Below are 22,484 nucleotides of genomic sequence, written 5' to 3'. Positions count from 1 at the left end.
AAGTCGGGACAAGTCGGGACGGAAGGGGACAGCCGAGAATGAACCGTGCAAATTACGCAAATATCTGGAAGCGCGACGAGTGTCAGGCAGGTGAGAACGCTTCCCTCTGTCTTCATTTCTTGCTATCTTGTCACTACCCCTGCCAGCCCTTTTTTCATGCTACCTTTCTCATGTGACAAAGATGCTTCCATACTGATTTTAAACTATCGTAAGATACGATATTAAGGAACTCAGTTTGAAAAGAGTGCGCCAAGTAAGACTTCCAAAGAGTCTCTGGAATAATAAAAACAGTATGAAGTGACAGAAATGTTGTGAAAAACGTCAGGGCATATTGTTTTGTAGCAGTGCACAAGGGCAAATTTGTAAACAAAAATTTACCTTTCGTCGCTACAAGAGATGTATACTTTGCCGAAAAGCCTGTGTCTTGTGTGCATGTTTTCGCACCTTTCCACGGCACAGCGCAGCACAGAGCGGCACTGGTAGCTCCGAACGCCCGCACACGGCGCCTCGGACTCGCCGGTTCGGGCCGCGCCCATCTCGCAGATGCTTCTCGTACTTGTGCTGTCATATGGACCGCGACCCGAGCGGCAGCGAGCGGCAGTCGGGACAAGTCGGGACGGAAGGGGACAGCCGAGAATGAACCGTGCAAATTACGCAAATATCTTGAAGCGCGACGAGTGTCAGGCAGGTGAGAACGCTTCCCTCTGTCTTCATTGCTTGCTATCTTGTCACTACCCCTGCCAGCCCTTTTTTCATGCTACCTTTCTCATGTGACAAAGATGCTTCCATACTGATTTTAAACTATCGTAAGATACGATATTAAGGAACTCAGTTTGAAAAGAGTGCGCCAAGTAAGACTTCCAAAGAGTCTCTGGAATAATAAAAACAGTATGAAGTGACAGAAATGTTGTGAAAAACGTCAGGGCATATTGTTTTGTAGCAGTGCACAAGGGCAAATTTGTAAACAAAAATTTACCTTTCGTCGCTACAAGAGATGTATACTTTGCCGAAAAGCCTGTGTCTTGTGTGCATGTTTTCGCACCTTTCCACGGCACAGCGCAGCACAGAGCGGCACTGGTAGCTCCGAACGCCCGCACACGGCGCCTCGGACTCGCCGGTTCGGGCCGCGCCCATCTCGCAGATGCTTCTCGTACTTGTGCTGTCATATGGACCGCGACCCGAGCGGCAGCGAGCGGCAGTCGAGCAAAGTCGGGACAAGTCGGGACGGAAGGGGACAGCCGAGAATGAACCGTGCAAATTACGCAAATATCTGTAAGCGCGACGAGTGTCAGGCAGGTGAGAACGCTTCCCTCTGTCTTCATTTCTTGCTATCTTGTCACTACCCCTGCCAGCCCTTTTTTCATGCTACCTTTCTCATGTGACAAAGATGCTTCCATACTGATTTTAAACTATCGTAAGATACGATATTAAGGAACTCAGTTTGAAAAGAGTGCGCCAAGGAAGACTTCCAAAGAGTCTCTGGAAATAACAAAACAGTATGAAGTGACAGAAATGTTGTGAAATACGTCAGGGCATATTGTTTTGTGGCAGTGCACAACGGCAAATTTGTAAACAAAAATTTACCTTCCATCGCTACAAGAGATGGATACTTTGTCGAACAAACGAATGACAGGCGGTGCAACGAGCAGCTGTGTTGTGCGTCTGACCCACGTGGCGGCGCGCCGCACTGCGCGTCGCCTTCGAGGTGGAAGGACGTGCTTTGCGTCAAATGTGCCACCGAAAACGGCGATTGCGTGTGTTGGGAGGAGAGGCGAAGCCTTCTTCTGCCGTGCGGCTACTGTATAAGGACGCCAACGGCCATACCATGTTGAATACACCGGTTCTCGTCCGATCACCGAAGTTAAGCAACATCGGGCCCGGTTAGTACTTGGATGGGTGACCGCCTGGGAACACCGGGTGCTGTTGGCTCCCTCTCTTCTTTTAAATTTTATGTCACTACACCTGCCAGCCCTCTTTTCATGAAAAACTCTCAGGTGCGACAAAGATGCTTCCACAAGCATTTTAAACTACTGTATTAAACGTAAGATGCGAAATTGCAGTAATGAACTCAGTTTGAACAAGAATGCGCGGAGGAAGAGTGCTAGGATCTCGTTGAAAATAACGAAACACTGCGAATCGACAGTTGTGCTCTTGAAACGCGTCAGAGAGTACTGTTTTGTAGGAGCGCTAAATTCCAAAAACTAACTACATTAAAGAAAGACCTGTTCCCGTCCGACCACCGAAGAAAAGCAACAACGTCAGTATTCGGATCGGCGACCGCCTGGGAACTCTGGCTGTCTTCATTTCTTGCTTTCTTGTCACTACTCCTGCCAGCCCTTTTTTCATGCTACCTTTCTCATGTGACAAAGATGCTTCCATACTGATTTTAAACTATCGTAAGATACGATATTAAGGAACTCAGTTTGAAAAGAGTGCGCCAAGTAAGACTTCCAAAGAGTCTCTGGAATAATAAAAACAGTATGAAGTGACAGAAAAGTTGTGAAAAACGTCAGGGCATATTGTTTTGTAGCAGTGCACAAGGGCAAATTTGTAAACAAAAATTTACCTTTCGTCGCTACAAGAGATGTATACTTTGCCGAAAAGCCTGTGTCTTGTATGCATGTTTTCGCACCTTTCCACGGCACAGCGCAGCACAGAGCGGCGCTGGTAGCTCCGAACGCCCGCACACGGCGCCTCGGACTCGCCGGTTCGGGCCGCGCCCATCTCGCAGATGCTTCTCGTACTTGTGCTGTCATATGGACCGCGACCCGAGCGGCAGCGAGCGGCAGTCGAGCAAAGTCGGGACAAGTCGGGACGGAAGGGGACAGCCGAGAATGAACCGTGCAAATTACGCAAATATCTGGAACCGCGACGAGTGTCAGGCAGGTGAGAACGCTTCCCTCTGTCTTCATTTCTTGCTATCTTGTCACTACCCCTGCCAGCCCTTTTTTCATGCTACCTTTCTCATGTGACAAAGATGCTTCCATACTGATTTTAAACTATCGTAAGATACGATATTAAGGAACTCAGTTTGAAAAGAGTGCGCCAAGGAAGACTTCCAAAGAGTCTCTGGAAATAACAAAACAGTATGAAGTGACAGAAATGTTGTGAAATACGTCAGGGCATATTGTTTTGTAGCAGTGGTCAACGGCAAATTTGTAAACAAAAATTTACCTTCCATCGCTACAAGAGATGGATACTTTGTCGAACAAACGAATGACAGGCGGTGCAACGAGCAGCTGTGTTGTGCGTCTGACCCACGTGGCGGCGCGCCGCACTGCGCGTCGCCTTCGAGGTGGAAGGACGTGCTTTGCGTCAAATGTGCCACCGAAAACGGCGATTGCGTGTGTTGGGAGGAGAGGCGAAGCCTTCTTCTGCCGTGCGGCTACTGTACAAGGACGCCAACAGCCATACCATGTTGACTACACCGGTTCTCGTCCGATCACCGAAGTTAAGCAACATCGGGCCCGGTTAGTACTTGGATGGGTGACCGCCTGGGAACACCGGGTGCTGTTGGCTCCCTCTCTTCTTTTAAATTTTATGTCACTACACCTGCCAGCCCTCTTTTCATGAAAAACTCTCAGGTGCGACAAAGATGCTTCCACAAGCATTTTAAACTACTGTATTAAACGTAAGATGCGAAATTACAGTAATGAACTCAGTTTGAACAAGACTGCGCGGAGGAAGAGTGCTAGGATCTCGTTGAAAATAACGAAACACTGCGAATCGACAGATGTGCTCTTGAAACGCGTCAGAGAGTACTGTTTTGTAGGAGCGCTAAATTCCAAAAACTAACTACATTAAAGAAAGACCTGTTCCCGTCCGACCACCGAAGAAAAGCAACAACGTCAGTATTCGGATCGGCGACCGCCTGGGAACTCTGGCTGTCTTCATTTCTTGCTTTCTTGTCACTACTCCTGCCAGCCCTTTTTTCATGCTACCTTTCTCATGTGACAAAGATGCTTCCATACTGATTTTAAACTATCGTAAGATACGATATTAAGGAACTCAGTTTGAAAAGAGTGCGCCAAGTAAGACTTCCAAAGAGTCTCTGGAATAATAAAAACAGTATGAAGTGACAGAAATGTTGTGAAAAACGTCAGGGCATATTGTTTTGTAGCAGTGCACAAGGGCAAATTTGTAAACAAAAATTTACCTTTCGTCGCTACAAGAGATGTATACTTTGCCGAAAAGCCTGTGTCTTGTGTGCATGTTTTCGCACCTTTCCACGGCACAGCGCAGCACAGAGCGGCACTGGTAGCTCCGAACGCCCGCACACGGCGCCTCGGACTCGCCGGTTCGGGCCGCGCCCATCTCGCAGATGCTTCTCGTACTTGTGCTGTCATATGGACCGCGACCCGAGCGGCAGCGAGCGGCAGTCGAGCAAAGTCGGGACAAGTCGGGACGGAAGGGGACAGCCGAGAATGAACCGTGCAAATTACGCAAATATCTGGAAGCGCGACGAGTGTCAGGCAGGTGAGAACGCTTCCCTCTGTCTTCATTTCTTGCTATCTTGTCACTACCCCTGCCAGCCCTTTTTTCATGCTACCTTTCTCATGTGACAAAGATGCTTCCATACTGATTTTAAACTATCGTAAGATACGATATTAAGGAACTCAGTTTGAAAAGAGTGCGCCAAGTAAGACTTCCAAAGAGTCTCTGGAATAATAAAAACAGTATGAAGTGACAGAAATGTTGTGAAAAACGTCAGGGCATATTGTTTTGTAGCAGTGCACAAGGGCAAATTTGTAAACAAAAATTTACCTTTCGTCGCTACAAGAGATGTATACTTTGCCGAAAAGCCTGTGTCTTGTGTGCATGTTTTCGCACCTTTCCACGGCACAGCGCAGCACAGAGCGGCACTGGTAGCTCCGAACGCCCGCACACGGCGCCTCGGACTCGCCGGTTCGGGCCGCGCCCATCTCGCAGATGCTTCTCGTACTTGTGCTGTCATATGGACCGCGACCCGAGCGGCAGCGAGCGGCAGTCGAGCAAAGTCGGGACAAGTCGGGACGGAAGGGGACAGCCGAGAATGAACCGTGCAAATTACGCAAATATCTTGAAGCGCGACGAGTGTCAGGCAGGTGAGAACGCTTCCCTCTGTCTTCATTGCTTGCTATCTTGTCACTACCCCTGCCAGCCCTTTTTTCATGCTACCTTTCTCATGTGACAAAGATTTTTCCATACTGATTTTAAACTATCGTAAGATACGATATTAAGGAACTCAGTTTGAAAAGAGTGCGCCAAGGAAGACTTCCAAAGAGTCTCTGGAAATAACAAAACAGTATGAAGTGACAGAAATGTTGTGAAATACGTCAGGGCATATTGTTTTGTAGCAGTGCACAACGGCAAATTTGTAAACAAAAATTTACCTTCCATCGCTACAAGAGATGGATACTTTGTCGAACAAACGAATGACAGGCGGTGCAACGAGCAGCTGTGTTGTGCGTCTGACCCACGTGGCGGCGCGCCGCACTGCGCGTCGCCTTCGAGGTGGAAGGACGTGCTTTGCGTCAAATGTGCCACCGAAAACGGCGATTGCGTGTGTTGGGAGGAGAGGCGAAGCCTTCTTCTGCCGTGCGGCTACTGTATAAGGACGCCAACGGCCATACCATGTTGAATACACCGGTTCTCGTCCGATCACCGAAGTTAAGCAACATCGGGCCCGGTTAGTACTTGGATGGGTGACCGCCTGGGAACACCGGGTGCTGTTGGCTCCCTCTCTTCTTTTAAATTTTATGTCACTACACCTGCCAGCCCTCTTTTCATGAAAAACTCTCAGGTGCGACAAAGATGCTTCCACAAGCATTTTAAACTACTGTATTAAACGTAAGATGCGAAATTACAGTAATGAACTCAGTTTGAACAAGAATGCGCGGAGGAAGAGTGCTAGGATCTCGTTGAAAATAACGAAACACTGCGAATCGACAGATGTGCTCTTGAAACGCGTCAGAGAGTACTGTTTTGTAGGAGCGCTAAATTCCAAAAACTAACTACATTAAAGAAAGACCTGTTCCCGTCCGACCACCGAAGAAAAGCAACAACGTCAGTATTCGGATCGGCGACCGCCTGGGAACTCTGGCTGTCTTCATTTCTTGCTTTCTTGTCACTACTCCTGCCAGCCCTTTTTTCATGCTACCTTTCTCATGTGACAAAGATGCTTCCATACTGATTTTAAACTATCGTAAGATACGATATTAAGGAACTCAGTTTGAAAAGAGTGCGCCAAGTAAGACTTCCAAAGAGTCTCTGGAATAATAAAAACAGTATGAAGTGACAGAAAAGTTGTGAAAAACGTCAGGGCATATTGTTTTGTAGCAGTGCACAAGGGCAAATTTGTAAACAAAAATTTACCTTTCGTCGCTACAAGAGATGTATACTTTGCCGAAAAGCCTGTGTCTTGTGTGCATGTTTTCGCACCTTTCCACGGCACAGCGCAGCACAGAGCGGCACTGGTAGCTCCGAACGCCCGCACACGGCGCCTCGGACTCGCCGGTTCGGGCCGCGCCCATCTCGCAGATGCTTCTCGTACTTGTGCTGTCATATGGACCGCGACCCGAGCGGCAGCGAGCGGCAGTCGGGACAAGTCGGGACGGAAGGGGACAGCCGAGAATGAACCGTGCAAATTACGCAAATATCTTGAAGCGCGACGAGTGTCAGGCAGGTGAGAACGCTTCCCTCTGTCTTCATTGCTTGCTATCTTGTCACTACCCCTGCCAGCCCTTTTTTCATGCTACCTTTCTCATGTGACAAAGATGCTTCCATACTGATTTTAAACTATCGTAAGATACGATATTAAGGAACTCAGTTTGAAAAGAGTGCGCCAAGTAAGACTTCCAAAGAGTCTCTGGAATAATAAAAACAGTATGAAGTGACAGAAATGTTGTGAAAAACGTCAGGGCATATTGTTTTGTAGCAGTGCACAAGGGCAAATTTGTAAACAAAAATTTACCTTTCGTCGCTACAAGAGATGTATACTTTGCCGAAAAGCCTGTGTCTTGTGTGCATGTTTTCGCACCTTTCCACGGCACAGCGCAGCACAGAGCGGCACTGGTAGCTCCGAACGCCCGCACACGGCGCCTCGGACTCGCCGGTTCGGGCCGCGCCCATCTCGCAGATGCTTCTCGTACTTGTGCTGTCATATGGACCGCGACCCGAGCGGCAGCGAGCGGCAGTCGAGCAAAGTCGGGACAAGTCGGGACGGAAGGGGACAGCCGAGAATGAACCGTGCAAATTACGCAAATATCTGGAAGCGCGACGAGTGTCAGGCAGGTGAGAACGCTTCCCTCTGTCTTCATTTCTTGCTATCTTGTCACTACCCCTGCCAGCCCTTTTTTCATGCTACCTTTCTCATGTGACAAAGATGCTTCCATACTGATTTTAAACTATCGTAAGATACGATATTAAGGAACTCAGTTTGAAAAGAGTGCGCCAAGGAAGACTTCCAAAGAGTCTCTGGAAATAACAAAACAGTATGAAGTGACAGAAATGTTGTGAAATACGTCAGGGCATATTGTTTTGTGGCAGTGCACAACGGCAAATTTGTAAACAAAAATTTACCTTCCATCGCTACAAGAGATGGATACTTTGTCGAACAAACGAATGACAGGCGGTGCAACGAGCAGCTGTGTTGTGCGTCTGACCCACGTGGCGGCGCGCCGCACTGCGCGTCGCCTTCGAGGTGGAAGGACGTGCTTTGCGTCAAATGTGCCACCGAAAACGGCGATTGCGTGTGTTGGGAGGAGAGGCGAAGCCTTCTTCTGCCGTGCGGCTACTGTATAAGGACGCCAACGGCCATACCATGTTGAATACACCGGTTCTCGTCCGATCACCGAAGTTAAGCAACATCGGGCCCGGTTAGTACTTGGATGGGTGACCGCCTGGGAACACCGGGTGCTGTTGGCTCCCTCTCTTCTTTTAAATTTTATGTCACTACACCTGCCAGCCCTCTTTTCATGAAAAACTCTCAGGTGCGACAAAGATGCTTCCACAAGCATTTTAAACTACTGTATTAAACGTAAGATGCGAAATTGCAGTAATGAACTCAGTTTGAACAAGAATGCGCGGAGGAAGAGTGCTAGGATCTCGTTGAAAATAACGAAACACTGCGAATCGACAGTTGTGCTCTTGAAACGCGTCAGAGAGTACTGTTTTGTAGGAGCGCTAAATTCCAAAAACTAACTACATTAAAGAAAGACCTGTTCCCGTCCGACCACCGAAGAAAAGCAACAACGTCAGTATTCGGATCGGCGACCGCCTGGGAACTCTGGCTGTCTTCATTTCTTGCTTTCTTGTCACTACTCCTGCCAGCCCTTTTTTCATGCTACCTTTCTCATGTGACAAAGATGCTTCCATACTGATTTTAAACTATCGTAAGATACGATATTAAGGAACTCAGTTTGAAAAGAGTGCGCCAAGTAAGACTTCCAAAGAGTCTCTGGAATAATAAAAACAGTATGAAGTGACAGAAAAGTTGTGAAAAACGTCAGGGCATATTGTTTTGTAGCAGTGCACAAGGGCAAATTTGTAAACAAAAATTTACCTTTCGTCGCTACAAGAGATGTATACTTTGCCGAAAAGCCTGTGTCTTGTATGCATGTTTTCGCACCTTTCCACGGCACAGCGCAGCACAGAGCGGCGCTGGTAGCTCCGAACGCCCGCACACGGCGCCTCGGACTCGCCGGTTCGGGCCGCGCCCATCTCGCAGATGCTTCTCGTACTTGTGCTGTCATATGGACCGCGACCCGAGCGGCAGCGAGCGGCAGTCGAGCAAAGTCGGGACAAGTCGGGACGGAAGGGGACAGCCGAGAATGAACCGTGCAAATTACGCAAATATCTGGAAGCGCGACGAGTGTCAGGCAGGTGAGAACGCTTCCCTCTGTCTTCATTTCTTGCTATCTTGTCACTACCCCTGCCAGCCCTTTTTTCATGCTACCTTTCTCATGTGACAAAGATGCTTCCATACTGATTTTAAACTATCGTAAGATACGATATTAAGGAACTCAGTTTGAAAAGAGTGCGCCAAGGAAGACTTCCAAAGAGTCTCTGGAAATAACAAAACAGTATGAAGTGACAGAAATGTTGTGAAATACGTCAGGGCATATTGTTTTGTAGCAGTGGTCAACGGCAAATTTGTAAACAAAAATTTACCTTCCATCGCTACAAGAGATGGATACTTTGTCGAACAAACGAATGACAGGCGGTGCAACGAGCAGCTGTGTTGTGCGTCTGACCCACGTGGCGGCGCGCCGCACTGCGCGTCGCCTTCGAGGTGGAAGGACGTGCTTTGCGTCAAATGTGCCACCGAAAACGGCGATTGCGTGTGTTGGGAGGAGAGGCGAAGCCTTCTTCTGCCGTGCGGCTACTGTATAAGGACGCCAACGGCCATACCATGTTGAATACACCGGTTCTCGTCCGATCACCGAAGTTAAGCAACATCGGGCCCGGTTAGTACTTGGATGGGTGACCGCCTGGGAACACCGGGTGCTGTTGGCTCCCTCTCTTCTTTTAAATTTTATGTCACTACACCTGCCAGCCCTCTTTTCATGAAAAACTCTCAGGTGCGACAAAGATGCTTCCACAAGCATTTTAAACTACTGTATTAAACGTAAGATGCGAAATTACAGTAATGAACTCAGTTTGAACAAGAATGCGCGGAGGAAGAGTGCTAGGATCTCGTTGAAAATAACGAAACACTGCGAATCGACAGATGTGCTCTTGAAACGCGTCAGAGAGTACTGTTTTGTAGGAGCGCTAAATTCCAAAAACTAACTACATTAAAGAAAGACCTGTTCCCGTCCGACCACCGAAGAAAAGCAACAACGTCAGTATTCGGATCGGCGACCGCCTGGGAACTCTGGCTGTCTTCATTTCTTGCTTTCTTGTCACTACTCCTGCCAGCCCTTTTTTCATGCTACCTTTCTCATGTGACAAAGATGCTTCCATACTGATTTTAAACTATCGTAAGATACGATATTAAGGAACTCAGTTTGAAAAGAGTGCGCCAAGTAAGACTTCCAAAGAGTCTCTGGAATAATAAAAACAGTATGAAGTGACAGAAAAGTTGTGAAAAACGTCAGGGCATATTGTTTTGTAGCAGTGCACAAGGGCAAATTTGTAAACAAAAATTTACCTTTCGTCGCTACAAGAGATGTATACTTTGCCGAAAAGCCTGTGTCTTGTGTGCATGTTTTCGCACCTTTCCACGGCACAGCGCAGCACAGAGCGGCACTGGTAGCTCCGAACGCCCGCACACGGCGCCTCGGACTCGCCGGTTCGGGCCGCGCCCATCTCGCAGATGCTTCTCGTACTTGTGCTGTCATATGGACCGCGACCCGAGCGGCAGCGAGCGGCAGTCGAGCAAAGTCGGGACAAGTCGGGACGGAAGGGGACAGCCGAGAATGAACCGTGCAAATTACGCAAATATCTGGAAGCGCGACGAGTGTCAGGCAGGTGAGAACGCTTCCCTCTGTCTTCATTTCTTGCTATCTTGTCACTACCCCTGCCAGCCCTTTTTTCATGCTACCTTTCTCATGTGACAAAGATGCTTCCATACTGATTTTAAACTATCGTAAGATACGATATTAAGGAACTCAGTTTGAAAAGAGTGCGCCAAGGAAGACTTCCAAAGAGTCTCTGGAAATAACAAAACAGTATGAAGTGACAGAAATGTTGTGAAATACGTCAGGGCATATTGTTTTGTAGCAGTGCACAACGGCAAATTTGTAAACAAAAATTTACCTTCCATCGCTACAAGAGATGGATACTTTGTCGAACAAACGAATGACAGGCGGTGCAACGAGCAGCTGCGTTGTGCGTCTGACCCACGTGGCGGCGCGCCGCACTGCGCGTCGCCTTCGAGGTGGAAGGACGTGCTTTGCGTCAAATGTGCCACCGAAAACGGCGATTGCGTGTGTTGGGAGGAGAGGCGAAGCCTTCTTCTGCCGTGCGGCTACTGTATAAGGACGCCAACGGCCATACCATGTTGAATACACCGGTTCTCGTCCGATCACCGAAGTTAAGCAACATCGGGCCCGGTTAGTACTTGGATGGGTGACCGCCTGGGAACACCGGGTGCTGTTGGCTCCCTCTCTTCTTTTAAATTTTATGTCACTACACCTGCCAGCCCTCTTTTCATGAAAAACTCTCAGGTGCGACAAAGATGCTTCCACAAGCATTTTAAACTACTGTATTAAACGTAAGATGCGAAATTACAGTAATGAACTCAGTTTGAACAAGAATGCGCGGAGGAAGAGTGCTAGGATCTCGTTGAAAATAACGAAACACTGCGAATCGACAGATGTGCTCTTGAAACGCGTCAGAGAGTACTGTTTTGTAGGAGCGCTAAATTCCAAAAACTAACTACATTAAAGAAAGACCTGTTCCCGTCCGACCACCGAAGAAAAGCAACAACGTCAGTATTCGGATCGGCGACCGCCTGGGAACTCTGGCTGTCTTCATTTCTTGCTTTCTTGTCACTACTCCTGCCAGCCCTTTTTTCATGCTACCTTTCTCATGTGACAAAGATGCTTCCATACTGATTTTAAACTATCGTAAGATACGATATTAAGGAACTCAGTTTGAAAAGAGTGCGCCAAGTAAGACTTCCAAAGAGTCTCTGGAATAATAAAAACAGTATGAAGTGACAGAAAAGTTGTGAAAAACGTCAGGGCATATTGTTTTGTAGCAGTGCACAAGGGCAAATTTGTAAACAAAAATTTACCTTTCGTCGCTACAAGAGATGTATACTTTGCCGAAAAGCCTGTGTCTTGTATGCATGTTTTCGCACCTTTCCACGGCACAGCGCAGCACAGAGCGGCGCTGGTAGCTCCGAACGCCCGCACACGGCGCCTCGGACTCGCCGGTTCGGGCCGCGCCCATCTCGCAGATGCTTCTCGTACTTGTGCTGTCATATGGACCGCGACCCGAGCGGCAGCGAGCGGCAGTCGAGCAAAGTCGGGACAAGTCGGGACGGAAGGGGACAGCCGAGAATGAACCGTGCAAATTACGCAAATATCTGGAAGCGCGACGAGTGTCAGGCAGGTGAGAACGCTTCCCTCTGTCTTCATTTCTTGCTATCTTGTCACTACCCCTGCCAGCCCTTTTTTCATGCTACCTTTCTCATGTGACAAAGATGCTTCCATACTGATTTTAAACTATCGTAAGATACGATATTAAGGAACTCAGTTTGAAAAGAGTGCGCCAAGGAAGACTTCCAAAGAGTCTCTGGAAATAACAAAACAGTATGAAGTGACAGAAATGTTGTGAAATACGTCAGGGCATATTGTTTTGTAGCAGTGGTCAACGGCAAATTTGTAAACAAAAATTTACCTTCCATCGCTACAAGAGATGGATACTTTGTCGAACAAACGAATGACAGGCGGTGCAACGAGCAGCTGTGTTGTGCGTCTGACCCACGTGGCGGCGCGCCGCACTGCGCGTCGCCTTCGAGGTGGAAGGACGTGCTTTGCGTCAAATGTGCCACCGAAAACGGCGATTGCGTGTGTTGGGAGGAGAGGCGAAGCCTTCTTCTGCCGTGCGGCTACTGTATAAGGACGCCAACGGCCATACCATGTTGAATACACCGGTTCTCGTCCGATCACCGAAGTTAAGCAACATCGGGCCCGGTTAGTACTTGGATGGGTGACCGCCTGGGAACACCGGGTGCTGTTGGCTCCCTCTCTTCTTTTAAATTTTATGTCACTACACCTGCCAGCCCTCTTTTCATGAAAAACTCTCAGGTGCGACAAAGATGCTTCCACAAGCATTTTAAACTACTGTATTAAACGTAAGATGCGAAATTACAGTAATGAACTCAGTTTGAACAAGAATGCGCGGAGGAAGAGTGCTAGGATCTCGTTGAAAATAACGAAACACTGCGAATCGACAGATGTGCTCTTGAAACGCGTCAGAGAGTACTGTTTTGTAGGAGCGCTAAATTCCAAAAACTAACTACATTAAAGAAAGACCTGTTCCCGTCCGACCACCGAAGAAAAGCAACAACGTCAGTATTCGGATCGGCGACCGCCTGGGAACTCTGGCTGTCTTCATTTCTTGCTTTCTTGTCACTACTCCTGCCAGCCCTTTTTTCATGCTACCTTTCTCATGTGACAAAGATGCTTCCATACTGATTTTAAACTATCGTAAGATACGATATTAAGGAACTCAGTTTGAAAAGAGTGCGCCAAGTAAGACTTCCAAAGAGTCTCTGGAATAATAAAAACAGTATGAAGTGACAGAAAAGTTGTGAAAAACGTCAGGGCATATTGTTTTGTAGCAGTGCACAAGGGCAAATTTGTAAACAAAAATTTACCTTTCGTCGCTACAAGAGATGTATACTTTGCCGAAAAGCCTGTGTCTTGTGTGCATGTTTTCGCACCTTTCCACGGCACAGCGCAGCACAGAGCGGCACTGGTAGCTCCGAACGCCCGCACACGGCGCCTCGGACTCGCCGGTTCGGGCCGCGCCCATCTCGCAGATGCTTCTCGTACTTGTGCTGTCATATGGACCGCGACCCGAGCGGCAGCGAGCGGCAGTCGAGCAAAGTCGGGACAAGTCGGGACGGAAGGGGACAGCCGAGAATGAACCGTGCAAATTACGCAAATATCTGGAAGCGCGACGAGTGTCAGGCAGGTGAGAACGCTTCCCTCTGTCTTCATTTCTTGCTATCTTGTCACTACCCCTGCCAGCCCTTTTTTCATGCTACCTTTCTCATGTGACAAAGATGCTTCCATACTGATTTTAAACTATCGTAAGATACGATATTAAGGAACTCAGTTTGAAAAGAGTGCGCCAAGGAAGACTTCCAAAGAGTCTCTGGAAATAACAAAACAGTATGAAGTGACAGAAATGTTGTGAAATACGTCAGGGCATATTGTTTTGTAGCAGTGCACAACGGCAAATTTGTAAACAAAAATTTACCTTCCATCGCTACAAGAGATGGATACTTTGTCGAACAAACGAATGACAGGCGGTGCAACGAGCAGCTGCGTTGTGCGTCTGACCCACGTGGCGGCGCGCCGCACTGCGCGTCGCCTTCGAGGTGGAAGGACGTGCTTTGCGTCAAATGTGCCACCGAAAACGGCGATTGCGTGTGTTGGGAGGAGAGGCGAAGCCTTCTTCTGCCGTGCGGCTACTGTATAAGGACGCCAACGGCCATACCATGTTGAATACACCGGTTCTCGTCCGATCACCGAAGTTAAGCAACATCGGGCCCGGTTAGTACTTGGATGGGTGACCGCCTGGGAACACCGGGTGCTGTTGGCTCCCTCTCTTCTTTTAAATTTTATGTCACTACACCTGCCAGCCCTCTTTTCATGAAAAACTCTCAGGTGCGACAAAGATGCTTCCACAAGCATTTTAAACTACTGTATTAAACGTAAGATGCGAAATTACAGTAATGAACTCAGTTTGAACAAGAATGCGCGGAGGAAGAGTGCTAGGATCTCGTTGAAAATAACGAAACACTGCGAATCGACAGATGTGCTCTTGAAACGCGTCAGAGAGTACTGTTTTGTAGGAGCGCTAAATTCCAAAAACTAACTACATTAAAGAAAGACCTGTTCCCGTCCGACCACCGAAGAAAAGCAACAACGTCAGTATTCGGATCGGCGACCGCCTGGGAACTCTGGCTGTCTTCATTTCTTGCTTTCTTGTCACTACTCCTGCCAGCCCTTTTTTCATGCTACCTTTCTCATGTGACAAAGATGCTTCCATACTGATTTTAAACTATCGTAAGATACGATATTAAGGAACTCAGTTTGAAAAGAGTGCGCCAAGTAAGACTTCCAAAGAGTCTCTGGAATAATAAAAACAGTATGAAGTGACAGAAAAGTTGTGAAAAACGTCAGGGCATATTGTTTTGTAGCAGTGCACAAGGGCAAATTTGTAAACAAAAATTTACCTTTCGTCGCTACAAGAGATGTATACTTTGCCGAAAAGCCTGTGTCTTGTATGCATGTTTTCGCACCTTTCCACGGCACAGCGCAGCACAGAGCGGCGCTGGTAGCTCCGAACGCCCGCACACGGCGCCTCGGACTCGCCGGTTCGGGCCGCGCCCATCTCGCAGATGCTTCTCGTACTTGTGCTGTCATATGGACCGCGACCCGAGCGGCAGCGAGCGGCAGTCGAGCAAAGTCGGGACAAGTCGGGACGGAAGGGGACAGCCGAGAATGAACCGTGCAAATTACGCAAATATCTGGAAGCGCGACGAGTGTCAGGCAGGTGAGAACGCTTCCCTCTGTCTTCATTTCTTGCTATCTTGTCACTACCCCTGCCAGCCCTTTTTTCATGCTACCTTTCTCATGTGACAAAGATGCTTCCATACTGATTTTAAACTATCGTAAGATACGATATTAAGGAACTCAGTTTGAAAAGAGTGCGCCAAGGAAGACTTCCAAAGAGTCTCTGGAAATAACAAAACAGTATGAAGTGACAGAAATGTTGTGAAATACGTCAGGGCATATTGTTTTGTAGCAGTGGTCAACGGCAAATTTGTAAACAAAAATTTACCTTCCATCGCTACAAGAGATGGATACTTTGTCGAACAAACGAATGACAGGCGGTGCAACGAGCAGCTGTGTTGTGCGTCTGACCCACGTGGCGGCGCGCCGCACTGCGCGTCGCCTTCGAGGTGGAAGGACGTGCTTTGCGTCAAATGTGCCACCGAAAACGGCGATTGCGTGTGTTGGGAGGAGAGGCGAAGCCTTCTTCTGCCGTGCGGCTACTGTATAAGGACGCCAACGGCCATACCATGTTGAATACACCGGTTCTCGTCCGATCACCGAAGTTAAGCAACATCGGGCCCGGTTAGTACTTGGATGGGTGACCGCCTGGGAACACCGGGTGCTGTTGGCTCCCTCTCTTCTTTTAAATTTTATGTCACTACACCTGCCAGCCCTCTTTTCATGAAAAACTCTCAGGTGCGACAAAGATGCTTCCACAAGCATTTTAAACTACTGTATTAAACGTAAGATGCGAAATTACAGTAATGAACTCAGTTTGAACAAGAATGCGCGGAGGAAGAGTGCTAGGATCTCGTTGAAAATAACGAAACACTGCGAATCGACAGATGTGCTCTTGAAACGCGTCAGAGAGTACTGTTTTGTAGGAGCGCTAAATTCCAAAAACTAACTACATTAAAGAAAGACCTGTTCCCGTCCGACCACCGAAGAAAAGCAACAACGTCAGTATTCGGATCGGCGACCGCCTGGGAACTCTGGCTGTCTTCATTTCTTGCTTTCTTGTCACTACTCCTGCCAGCCCTTTTTTCATGCTACCTTTCTCATGTGACAAAGATGCTTCCATACTGATTTTAAACTATCGTAAGATACGATATTAAGGAACTCAGTTTGAAAAGAGTGCGCCAAGTAAGACTTCCAAAGAGTCTCTGGAATAATAAAAACAGTATGAAGTGACAGAAAAGTTGTGAAAAACGTCAGGGCATATTGTTTTGTAGCAGTGCACAAGGGCAAATTTGTAAACAAAAATTTACCTTTCGTCGCTACAAGAGATGTATACTTTGCCGAAAAGCCTGTGTCTTGTGTGCATGTTTTCGCACCTTTCCACGGCACAGCGCAGCACAGAGCGGCACTGGTAGCTCCGAACGCCCGCACACGGCGCCTCGGACTCGCCGGTTCGGGCCGCGCCCATCTCGCAGATGCTTCTCGTACTTGTGCTGTCATATGGACCGCGACCCGAGCGGCAGCGAGCGGCAGTCGAGCAAAGTCGGGACAAGTCGGGACGGAAGGGGACAGCCGAGAATGAACCGTGCAAATTACGCAAATATCTGGAAGCGCGACGAGTGTCAGGCAGGTGAGAACGCTTCCCTCTGTCTTCATTTCTTGCTATCTTGTCACTACCCCTGCCAGCCCTTTTTTCATGCTACCTTTCTCATGTGACAAAGATGCTTCCATACTGATTTTAAACTATCGTAAGATACGATATTAAGGAACTCAGTTTGAAAAGAGTGCGCCAAGGAAGACTTCCAAAGAGTCTCTGGAAATAACAAAACAGTATGAAGTGACAGAAATGTTGTGAAATACGTCAGGGCATATTGTTTTGTAGCAGTGCACAACGGCAAATTTGTAAACAAAAATTTACCTTCCATCGCTACAAGAGATGGATACTTTGTCGAACAAACGAATGACAGGCGGTGCAACGAGCAGCTGCGTTGTGCGTCTGACCCACGTGGCGGCGCGCCGCACTGCGCGTCGCCGTCGAGGTGGAAGGACGTGCTTTGCGTCAAATGTGCCACCGAAAACGGCGATTGCGTGTGTTGGGAGGAGAGGCGAAGCCTTCTTCTGCCGTGCGGCTACTGTATAAGGACGCCAACGGCCATACCATGTTGAATACACCGGTTCTCGTCCGATCACCGAAGTTAAGCAACATCGGGCCCGGTTAGTACTTGGATGGGTGACCGCCTGGGAACACCGGGTGCTGTTGGCTCCCTCTCTTCTTTTAAATTTTATGTCACTACACCTGCCAGCCCTCTTTTCATGAAAAACTCTCAGGTGCGACAAAGATGCTTCCACAAGCATTTTAAACTACTGTATTAAACGTAAGATGCGAAATTACAGTAATGAACTCAGTTTGAACAAGAATGCGCGGAGGAAGAGTGCTAGGATCTCGTTGAAAATAACGAAACACTGCGAATCGACAGATGTGCTCTTGAAACGCGTCAGAGAGTACTGTTTTGTAGGAGCGCTAAATTCCAAAAACTAACTACATTAAAGAAAGACCTGTTCCCGTCCGACCACCGAAGAAAAGCAACAACGTCAGTATTCGGATCGGCGACCGCCTGGGAACTCTGGCTGTCTTCATTTCTTGCTTTCTTGTCACTACTCCTGCCAGCCCTTTTTTCATGCTACCTTTCTCATGTGACAAAGATGCTTCCATACTGATTTTAAACTATCGTAAGATACGATATTAAGGAACTCAGTTTGAAAAGAGTGCGCCAAGTAAGACTTCCAAAGAGTCTCTGGAATAATAAAAACAGTATGAAGTGACAGAAAAGTTGTGAAAAACGTCAGGGCATATTGTTTTGTAGCAGTGCACAAGGGCAAATTTGTAAACAAAAATTTACCTTTCGTCGCTACAAGAGATGTATACTTTGCCGAAAAGCCTGTGTCTTGTGTGCATGTTTTCGCACCTTTCCACGGCACAGCGCAGCACAGAGCGGCACTGGTAGCTCCGAACGCCCGCACACGGCGCCTCGGACTCGCCGGTTCGGGCCGCGCCCATCTCGCAGATGCTTCTCGTACTTGTGCTGTCATATGGACCGCGACCCGAGCGGCAGCGAGCGGCAGTCGAGCAAAGTCGGGACAAGTCGGGACGGAAGGGGACAGCCGAGAATGAACCGTGCAAATTACGCAAATATCTGGAAGCGCGACGAGTGTCAGGCAGGTGAGAACGCTTCCCTCTGTCTTCATTTCTTGCTATCTTGTCACTACCCCTGCCAGCCCTTTTTTCATGCTACCTTTCTCATGTGACAAAGATGCTTCCATACTGATTTTAAACTATCGTAAGATACGATATTAAGGAACTCAGTTTGAAAAGAGTGCGCCAAGGAAGACTTCCAAAGAGTCTCTGGAAATAACAAAACAGTATGAAGTGACAGAAATGTTGTGAAATACGTCAGGGCATATTGTTTTGTAGCAGTGCACAACGGCAAATTTGTAAACAAAAATTTACCTTCCATCGCTACAAGAGATGGATACTTTGTCGAACAAACGAATGACAGGCGGTGCAACGAGCAGCTGCGTTGTGCGTCTGACCCACGTGGCGGCGCGCCGCACTGCGCGTCGCCGTCGAGGTGGAAGGACGTGCTTTGCGTCAAATGTGCCACCGAAAACGGCGATTGCGTGTGTTGGGAGGAGAGGCGAAGCCTTCTTCTGCCGTGCGGCTACTGTATAAGGACGCCAACGGCCATACCATGTTGAATACACCGGTTCTCGTCCGATCACCGAAGTTAAGCAACATCGGGCCCGGTTAGTACTTGGATGGGTGACCGCCTGGGAACACCGGGTGCTGTTGGCTCCCTCTCTTCTTTTAAATTTTATGTCACTACACCTGCCAGCCCTCTTTTCATGAAAAACTCTCAGGTGCGACAAAGATGCTTCCACAAGCATTTTAAACTACTGTATTAAACGTAAGATGCGAAATTACAGTAATGAACTCAGTTTGAACAAGAATGCGCGGAGGAAGAGTGCTAGGATCTCGTTGAAAATAACGAAACACTGCGAATCGACAGATGTGCTCTTGAAACGCGTCAGAGAGTACTGTTTTGTAGGAGCGCTAAATTCCAAAAACTAACTACATTAAAGAAAGACCTGTTCCCGTCCGACCACCGAAGAAAAGCAACAACGTCAGTATTCGGATCGGCGACCGCCTGGGAACTCTGGCTGTCTTCATTTCTTGCTTTCTTGTCACTACTCCTGCCAGCCCTTTTTTCATGCTACCTTTCTCATGTGACAAAGATGCTTCCATACTGATTTTAAACTATCGTAAGATACGATATTAAGGAACTCAGTTTGAAAAGAGTGCGCCAAGTAAGACTTCCAAAGAGTCTCTGGAATAATAAAAACAGTATGAAGTGACAGAAAAGTTGTGAAAAACGTCAGGGCATATTGTTTTGTAGCAGTGCACAAGGGCAAATTTGTAAACAAAAATTTACCTTTCGTCGCTACAAGAGATGTATACTTTGCCGAAAAGCCTGTGTCTTGTGTGCATGTTTTCGCACCTTTCCACGGCACAGCGCAGCACAGAGCGGCACTGGTAGCTCCGAACGCCCGCACACGGCGCCTCGGACTCGCCGGTTCGGGCCGCGCCCATCTCGCAGATGCTTCTCGTACTTGTGCTGTCATATGGACCGCGACCCGAGCGGCAGCGAGCGGCAGTCGAGCAAAGTCGGGACAAGTCGGGACGGAAGGGGACAGCCGAGAATGAACCGTGCAAATTACGCAAATATCTGGAAGCGCGACGAGTGTCAGGCAGGTGAGAACGCTTCCCTCTGTCTTCATTTCTTGCTATCTTGTCACTACCCCTGCCAGCCCTTTTTTCATGCTACCTTTCTCATGTGACAAAGATGCTTCCATACTGATTTTAAACTATCGTAAGATACGATATTAAGGAACTCAGTTTGAAAAGAGTGCGCCAAGGAAGACTTCCAAAGAGTCTCTGGAAATAACAAAACAGTATGAAGTGACAGAAATGTTGTGAAATACGTCAGGGCATATTGTTTTGTAGCAGTGCACAACGGCAAATTTGTAAACAAAAATTTACCTTCCATCGCTACAAGAGATGGATACTTTGTCGAACAAACGAATGACAGGCGGTGCAACGAGCAGCTGCGTTGTGCGTCTGACCCACGTGGCGGCGCGCCGCACTGCGCGTCGCCTTCGAGGTGGAAGGACGTGCTTTGCGTCAAATGTGCCACCGAAAACGGCGATTGCGTGTGTTGGGAGGAGAGGCGAAGCCTTCTTCTGCCGTGCGGCTACTGTATAAGGACGCCAACGGCCATACCATGTTGAATACACCGGTTCTCGTCCGATCACCGAAGTTAAGCAACATCGGGCCCGGTTAGTACTTGGATGGGTGACCGCCTGGGAACACCGGGTGCTGTTGGCTCCCTCTCTTCTTTTAAATTTTATGTCACTACACCTGCCAGCCCTCTTTTCATGAAAAACTCTCAGGTGCGACAAAGATGCTTCCACAAGCATTTTAAACTACTGTATTAAACGTAAGATGCGAAATTACAGTAATGAACTCAGTTTGAACAAGAATGCGCGGAGGAAGAGTGCTAGGATCTCGTTGAAAATAACGAAACACTGCGAATCGACAGATGTGCTCTTGAAACGCGTCAGAGAGTACTGTTTTGTAGGAGCGCTAAATTCCAAAAACTAACTACATTAAAGAAAGACCTGTTCCCGTCCGACCACCGAAGAAAAGCAACAACGTCAGTATTCGGATCGGCGACCGCCTGGGAACTCTGGCTGTCTTCATTTCTTGCTTTCTTGTCACTACTCCTGCCAGCCCTTTTTTCATGCTACCTTTCTCATGTGACAAAGATGCTTCCATACTGATTTTAAACTATCGTAAGATACGATATTAAGGAACTCAGTTTGAAAAGAGTGCGCCAAGTAAGACTTCCAAAGAGTCTCTGGAATAATAAAAACAGTATGAAGTGACAGAAATGTTGTGAAAAACGTCAGGGCATATTGTTTTGTAGCAGTGCACAAGGGCAAATTTGTAAACAAAAATTTACCTTTCGTCGCTACAAGAGATGTATACTTTGCCGAAAAGCCTGTGTCTTGTGTGCATGTTTTCGCACCTTTCCACGGCACAGCGCAGCACAGAGCGGCACTGGTAGCTCCGAACGCCCGCACACGGCGCCTCGGACTCGCCGGTTCGGGCCGCGCCCATCTCGCAGATGCTTCTCGTACTTGTGCTGTCATATGGACCGCGACCCGAGCGGCAGCGAGCGGCAGTCGAGCAAAGTCGGGACAAGTCGGGACGGAAGGGGACAGCCGAGAATGAACCGTGCAAATTACGCAAATATCTGGAAGCGCGACGAGTGTCAGGCAGGTGAGAACGCTTCCCTCTGTCTTCATTTCTTGCTATCTTGTCACTACCCCTGCCAGCCCTTTTTTCATGCTACCTTTCTCATGTGACAAAGATGCTTCCATACTGATTTTAAACTATCGTAAGATACGATATTAAGGAACTCAGTTTGAAAAGAGTGCGCCAAGGAAGACTTCCAAAGAGTCTCTGGAAATAACAAAACAGTATGAAGTGACAGAAATGTTGTGAAATACGTCAGGGCATATTGTTTTGTAGCAGTGCACAACGGCAAATTTGTAAACAAAAATTTACCTTCCATCGCTACAAGAGATGGATACTTTGTCGAACAAACGAATGACAGGCGGTGCAACGAGCAGCTGTGTTGTGCGTCTGACCCACGTGGCGGCGCGCCGCACTGCGCGTCGCCTTCGAGGTGGAAGGACGTGCTTTGCGTCAAATGTGCCACCGAAAACGGCGATTGCGTGTGTTGGGAGGAGAGGCGAAGCCTTCTTCTGCCGTGCGGCTACTGTATAAGGACGCCAACGGCCATACCATGTTGAATACACCGGTTCTCGTCCGATCACCGAAGTTAAGCAACATCGGGCCCGGTTAGTACTTGGCTGTCTGCCCGCCTGGCAACACCTCGGTGCCGAGCGAGCAGTACTTCCTTGTGCGACTTGGCCGGCGGCGCCTCGCGTGTCGTCTGTCTCCTGCCTCGCGGCTACATTTCATCAAGTCCGTAAGTTATGGCTATGTTGTATGATAATAGTGAAGAACGACAAAATAATGTGCAATGCGAATTCGATAGTTCCGTCGGAAAACCGTCAGCTTTCGAAATTCACCGTTGGATACTTGAGGAATTGTGTTTGTCGACCGATGACGTTCTCGGAGTTCAATTTGATACTTTTATCAATTCCGTGTTTTTG

General features: G+C 48.1%; 12 non-coding genes and 1 pseudogene across 12 annotated transcripts; all 13 read left to right on the top strand.

Annotated features, from left to right (window-relative positions):
• The first annotated feature begins 1,810 nt into the window (after nt 1-1,810).
• Nucleotides 1,811-1,929, top strand: LOC126308389 (5S ribosomal RNA). Its single transcript, XR_007554288.1, has one exon. It is a non-coding gene; the product is annotated as a 5S ribosomal RNA (ribosomal RNA).
• A 1,471-nt stretch (nt 1,930-3,400) lies between these two features.
• Nucleotides 3,401-3,519, top strand: LOC126307705 (5S ribosomal RNA). Its single transcript, XR_007553691.1, has one exon. It is a non-coding gene; the product is annotated as a 5S ribosomal RNA (ribosomal RNA).
• Nucleotides 3,520-5,598: 2,079 nt separating this feature from the next.
• On the top strand, nt 5,599-5,717 carry LOC126308388 (5S ribosomal RNA). The gene has a single exon (XR_007554287.1). It is a non-coding gene; the product is annotated as a 5S ribosomal RNA (ribosomal RNA).
• Nucleotides 5,718-7,786: 2,069 nt separating this feature from the next.
• LOC126308387 (5S ribosomal RNA) lies at nt 7,787-7,905 on the top strand. The gene has a single exon (XR_007554286.1). It is a non-coding gene; the product is annotated as a 5S ribosomal RNA (ribosomal RNA).
• A 1,471-nt stretch (nt 7,906-9,376) lies between these two features.
• Nucleotides 9,377-9,495, top strand: LOC126308386 (5S ribosomal RNA). The gene has a single exon (XR_007554285.1). It is a non-coding gene; the product is annotated as a 5S ribosomal RNA (ribosomal RNA).
• Nucleotides 9,496-10,966: 1,471 nt separating this feature from the next.
• On the top strand, nt 10,967-11,085 carry LOC126308385 (5S ribosomal RNA). The gene has a single exon (XR_007554284.1). It is a non-coding gene; the product is annotated as a 5S ribosomal RNA (ribosomal RNA).
• Nucleotides 11,086-12,556: 1,471 nt separating this feature from the next.
• On the top strand, nt 12,557-12,675 carry LOC126308383 (5S ribosomal RNA). Its single transcript, XR_007554282.1, has one exon. It is a non-coding gene; the product is annotated as a 5S ribosomal RNA (ribosomal RNA).
• A 1,471-nt stretch (nt 12,676-14,146) lies between these two features.
• Nucleotides 14,147-14,265, top strand: LOC126308382 (5S ribosomal RNA). Its single transcript, XR_007554281.1, has one exon. It is a non-coding gene; the product is annotated as a 5S ribosomal RNA (ribosomal RNA).
• Nucleotides 14,266-15,736: 1,471 nt separating this feature from the next.
• LOC126308381 (5S ribosomal RNA) lies at nt 15,737-15,855 on the top strand. Its single transcript, XR_007554280.1, has one exon. It is a non-coding gene; the product is annotated as a 5S ribosomal RNA (ribosomal RNA).
• Nucleotides 15,856-17,326: 1,471 nt separating this feature from the next.
• On the top strand, nt 17,327-17,445 carry LOC126308379 (5S ribosomal RNA). The gene has a single exon (XR_007554279.1). It is a non-coding gene; the product is annotated as a 5S ribosomal RNA (ribosomal RNA).
• A 1,471-nt stretch (nt 17,446-18,916) lies between these two features.
• On the top strand, nt 18,917-19,035 carry LOC126308378 (5S ribosomal RNA). The gene has a single exon (XR_007554278.1). It is a non-coding gene; the product is annotated as a 5S ribosomal RNA (ribosomal RNA).
• A 1,471-nt stretch (nt 19,036-20,506) lies between these two features.
• On the top strand, nt 20,507-20,625 carry LOC126308377 (5S ribosomal RNA). Its single transcript, XR_007554277.1, has one exon. It is a non-coding gene; the product is annotated as a 5S ribosomal RNA (ribosomal RNA).
• A 1,471-nt stretch (nt 20,626-22,096) lies between these two features.
• Nucleotides 22,097-22,214, top strand: LOC126307923 (5S ribosomal RNA; annotated as a pseudogene).
• The last annotated feature ends 270 nt before the right edge of the window (nt 22,215-22,484 follow it).

This window comes from Schistocerca gregaria, unplaced genomic scaffold, assembly GCF_023897955.1.
Source record: "Schistocerca gregaria isolate iqSchGreg1 unplaced genomic scaffold, iqSchGreg1.2 ptg000355l, whole genome shotgun sequence".
Taxonomy (NCBI): Eukaryota; Metazoa; Arthropoda; class Insecta; order Orthoptera; family Acrididae; genus Schistocerca; species Schistocerca gregaria.
Note: the sequence above shows the minus strand (reverse complement) of the source record. Positions and strands in the feature narration are given on the sequence as shown.